The following is a 5,500-nucleotide window of genomic DNA, read 5'->3' as shown; positions in this document are numbered from 1 at the left end:
ATTGTGATGCATTCGGAAAATAGTAGAATCAATCCACGGATCAATTGACAATAACAATATACATGTCATTAAGACCCATCGTATCTGAGGTAATGAAAGAATAACTAACTGGGCTTTCTCAGGTCAGGCTACATGAAATGAGACATTAACATAACTAGATTTCTATTCAACTTATTTTCCCTGATTCTGTGCTGTTTGTAGTGTCATCTTGCCATTTTTAATCTGTTGTGTAAAATAGTCTTTGAGCTGTAAAACCTGAGCTTGAATGACAGGTAGCGCATGTGAATTAGATTGTGTCTGCTTCTAGCCTAAACCAATCAGGTTCCTCGTGCTCTTTTCTAGGAAGTGAATACTATATAAACACACAGGACAATCACAGAACATTACAGCAGAGATAATAACGATTTTCATTATTATTCCAGATGTCGATCCCAATCCAATTTATTTATAACATCATAAATATCTCCAGGGAACAACCATTTGTTTCGTTAATGTTTACATATGATTGCACTTATAGCTTAATGACATTTCCCTGAGAGGAGTTATGTTTTTATCACTGCCATGCCGCCAGCAGAAGGAACACGTGTTTCATTTTTACAATGCTCTTTTAATGTAACGTCTGTAACGTCACATCCATAACGCAAAATTAAAGTGTTTACAAATAACAAAAGTGTGTGAAGTGTTCTTCACATGATACCTTTATATGAGTTAACATTGCACAGAAACATTGAATTTCTTTGCATTAACACTGTATGTGTAGCAAAAACGTATCCTCTAAATCGTTATGGATGTTACCTGGCCCTGGAACTCAAAGACACATTTAACAAGAGGCTGATACATTTATAGAGATTTGCTGTTAAAGTAAGCTGTGTACATAGTGCATTATCATTCCCTTCTTAATCAGGAAATTGCCTAGTGATAATATTTTATTGAAACATTGAGTCCATCTGTTCACTTTCTTGAAAACAGTAGAAACACAGCCTTTCTAAAAATGCAGCTTGTATTGGCACACACCTTGTATATGATGTAACAAATCCACAAATATCAGTAAAATTCAGTGAGAGTGGTTACATACAATAAAATAAAAACATGGTCTGTTTGTGTATGCCCAGCTTTGGTTTTTCATGGTAGGGATGACCTTTGCATGGAATTGCCCATAAACAATTTATGTTTTTGTGATAGAAATGCTACAGCCTCTAAAATTTCTTCAACAAAAACATGTGGACACCGCAAACGTGAACCATGGTTTTATAGAAATAGTTCACCCCAAAATGAAAATTCTGTCATTAATAACTCACCCTCATGTCGTGTAAGACCTCCGTTCATCTTCAGAACACAAATTAAGATATTTTTGATAAAATCTGAGCACTCTCTGACCCTGTCTAGACAGCAATACAACTGCAAAGTTGCCAGCTCCAGAAACGTAGCAAGGACATCGATAAATCAGTCCATGTGACATCAGTGATAGGAGTTGCACCGATTAATGATGGGAAGTTCGATTCTTTTCCGCGAACCGGTTCTTTCGGACGGTTCGATTCAATAAACCGGTTGAAAAAAACGGTTCACCGGTTCTTTTACGCTCGACGTAATGACGTCATTGGCGATGACGTAATGGCGTCACGTCTATCAAACATTCAAATAAATAAAGTCAGTAATCATAACTTTAGTCAGTTAAAAACCTCATAATCATGAAAAGTTTACAATTAAGTTTTGCAACAACGCACCCAAATACAGTAACAGCAATAATGTGCATATGAGGATTTAAGTCTTGAAGATATGAAGTAAATAAATTAGGTGTCATCAGCGCAGAAACCACTATACATAAACCATTGCGATGTATTTGTTATTAAATGAACTTACGTTTCGCCAGAATGCCCCTTGATTCAAGCCTTCGGTTTACCTGCGCTCATAACATTAGCACAGAATCAGTTCAGAATCAAATACTAAAAGAATCAGGTTCAGACGCGCTGTGAGTCAGTCGGCTTCACGCTGAATCACACATATGCAGATCATCAGCTCCTCTGTTCTCAAAACGGACACGTCCGAAAGAAACGGTTTTGGTTCAGTGTACTGATGATCTGAAAACCGATGCAACCGGTTCTTGACTCGAGAACGAGAATCACTCTAACCGGTATAATCAGCTGCTCTACTCGTGTTCATGTTCTGTTTACTACAAACTCAATTTGTGAATGTGTCATCATTAACTATAAATACAGTACACATATTTCATAAATCATCCCTTATTCCTATTAAACATAGAGTCTTTAGAGTTCTTAATTATTGTCCAACTTCCCTGAAACCCCCTCTGGCCTATTCATAATCTACAATATACAGATTAGAAACATTCATCTTAAAAAAATAAATTAATAATAATAATAATAAAAATGTATATAGATCTTTTATCACACTTTCCGAAATACTTTACACGCATGCGCAGTAGCATCAGTTCATCGGTTCTCAAATCGGACGCGTCCGACAGAAACGATTCTCAGTTCAGTGTACTGGTGATCCGAACACCGATGCAACCGGCTCTTGACTCGAGAACGAGAACTGCTCCAGCAGTGGGCGTGTTCGTTCGTCATCTGGCTCAGCTTGGTGTTCATCTTCAGTTCGGTCTACACAGCAGTTCAGTCAGTCTACTGCTTGAGTAAATGAATTACTCCGGGATATTGGTTTATTCTGACTCAGAGGGAGTGTCAGTCACGTTAAAAAAGTTAACATCTTAAGTCATTTGTGGATTAATTCTTATTGGAGATGTGAACCGTTTCAAACGATTCAGTTCGATTTGGTGAACTGGTTCAACCGGTTCACTAAGAAGAGCCGGTTAAATTGAACGATTCGTTCACGAATCGGCCATCACTAGCACCGATTAGTCGGCTTCAATGCTCTGTCATGACGCTTTAAGCTTAATGTCGACTAGTCGCCGTTCCTATAGAGGGTGCAACAGGATAATACATGTTTGAAGGACTTACACATTTACGCTCCATTTCCAAACAGTTAAAATAACAAATATATACATACTATGAAAGCACTCCACATGCATGTGTGATTATATTCAGGGGTGCACATAAGTGGTCCGCAGGTCCGCATGCGCGACCAAAATAAAAAAATGCGTTGTATAAATATGTTCTGACAGTGCATTTGCATACCGAAATGGTTGACTGCTGTTAATACACAATTACCATTTCAGATCACAAACTGTACTATATAAGTTTTATTTACAGCCTGAAAGCATACATCTAGGCTATGCAATGGCGTTTTCAAAGCACAATGCCAAACTGTGACATGCATCCACTGACGCTCTTTAATCAGCAGCGCTAAATCCGGAAGCTCGTATATTTACTTGCCGGTAACCTGCCAAAATAAAAGCCTGCTGATTTTAAGTTTGAATATGATGAAAACGCTTTTATTTACTTATTTTTAGACGCTTTTATCCAAAGCAACTTAAAATTGGTGTTAGGGTGAACTAACCCTTTAAAGGCATGGTTGACTGTTTTTTTCCAGGCTTGATTGTGTTTATGGGGTGCAGTCTAACATGCTTTGTTTAAAAAACATTATCACATAATTTACCTTTATTCTACACAGCTCTGTCACTTCTTCTATAAATGCTCTGATCATTTCCTGCTTATATGAAGCCCCTCCCTCAGAAATAGGTGATGGTCTCTGATTGGTTAGCTAGCCCAGTGTGTTGTGATTGGCTAAACCGCCTCTAGTGAGTGTCTAAACGTCCCGTCCCTCACCTCAGCAGAGGATATTATTGAAGAGGATGGTGCAGAGCAGTGGTTCTCAAACTTGTCCTGGAGTACCCCCATCCCTGCACATTTTAATCACACCTGATTCAGCTCATCAGCTCATTAGTGGAGACCGCAGGGCCTGAGGTGGTTGTGTCAGATACAGGGAGATGAGTGTCACGCCAGATGTGTGAGAGTGGGCAACCCTGGCAGTGCTCGGGGTAGTTCATCGAGAGGTTTGAGAAACACGGCTCTTAATGGTATGTTTTTTGTCGTCTCATACGTTTAGATACACTGTTATGTTAGCTTCTAATAAATGGTTTTATCATGATTAAAGCTTTAATACAGTACGGCAACTGCATGCACATCCATGTGTAACGCTTCTTATAGCTGTGTGAAAAATATGACTATACACATAAAGTACTCATACTCCCTATGACTCGTTTTTGTAGGCTTCTTGTTTGTCAAATTGTGCGTCCCTGTCATTGGACTGCAATCAGCTCAGTGGGGGACTGGGACAGTAAATCAGGGAATCTGACTCACCCCAGGACACCTCTGTTGCTGCAGTCACCACTCAATTCATGTCTCCTCCAGACTGATAAACTCTTTGGCTCTTTCAGTTGTTTGAATTGGGTTATACTTAAATAATAAATCTAAATCCTTAGACTGTGGACAGGCAAAATAATCAAATGAAGTGTCAAGAAGTATCAAGGCATCTTCGATCATCTTTCCCTGAATCTCTCTCTCTCTCACTCTGCACATTCAGTTTCTCTGCAATATGAAATAAGCACTTACAATAATCTACATTAATTATGCAGCCATCAGTTGTATGTCCCAATGATCACAGTCCTACTACTGATGACCTTATAAATCATAAAAGCACATATTTTCTAAGAGTATAGTCAGCATGTTTAGTTTTGCTAATAGCTTAAACTTTAGCTGAAGGTTCCTGCTCTGACTCAAAAGCTGAACTGTCCTCCCTCTCTTGTTCATCAGGGAGCACTAACAGCACTAGTGCTACTGTTACTTCCTTCGTCACCTTCAAAATAAATACGCATTGTACACTATTGTAGGCTAGAAATGGAAAATCAATTTCTGGTCAATTTTGGCACTTAAAAAATACTGTATCCCCATATGTAAAACAGTGTGCTAGTTTGTCATTAAGATGCTCTTTTAAAACATCTATAATTATATACATTTGTAATATATATACTGTGTATATATATATATATATATATATATATATATATATATATATATATATTTTTTTTTTTTTTTTTTTTTTTTTATTTATAGATTTGATCTATTGTAAGTCACTTTGAATAAAAGCGTCTGTCTGCCAAATGATTACGTAAATATTAGGGTGGAACAGTTCAACTTTTTCACAGTTCGGTTTGTTTCACGGTTTCGGTACCGTTGCTATGTTTATGGAAAAACTATACTTTCAAAAAAAATAAATAAATAATAATAATAATAATAATAATATATATATATATATATATATATATATATATATATATATATATATATATATATATATATATATATATATATATATATATATATCATATTATTAAGAATATTCTAACTACAAGTAACAGCACAAATAAATACAATAGAGTAAAGATACAAATAAAATAAACTGACTGTTTTTTTGTCTTTCATTCATTTTTAGGTACAGAAATTGAATAAAGCAATCAAATGTAAAACAGCATTGCATTTTGGACTATAAATTAAAGATTATTCTTTAATAAAGTTACAAAAGCTTT

The 5,500-nt window shown here is 36.4% G+C and overlaps 1 protein-coding gene across 1 annotated transcript in view; it reads left to right on the top strand.

Moving 5' to 3' along the window:
• Positions 1–5,500, top strand: part of LOC132126955 (multiple epidermal growth factor-like domains protein 10) — a 135,456-nt gene that overhangs the window by 42,545 nt on the left and 87,411 nt on the right. The window lies entirely within an intron of this gene.

Source organism: Carassius carassius, chromosome 45 (assembly GCF_963082965.1).
Source record: "Carassius carassius chromosome 45, fCarCar2.1, whole genome shotgun sequence".
NCBI classification, from domain to species: Eukaryota; Metazoa; Chordata; class Actinopteri; order Cypriniformes; family Cyprinidae; genus Carassius; species Carassius carassius.
The sequence above is the reverse complement of the archived record's forward strand: the minus strand, read 5'-3'. Positions and strand labels throughout refer to the sequence as shown.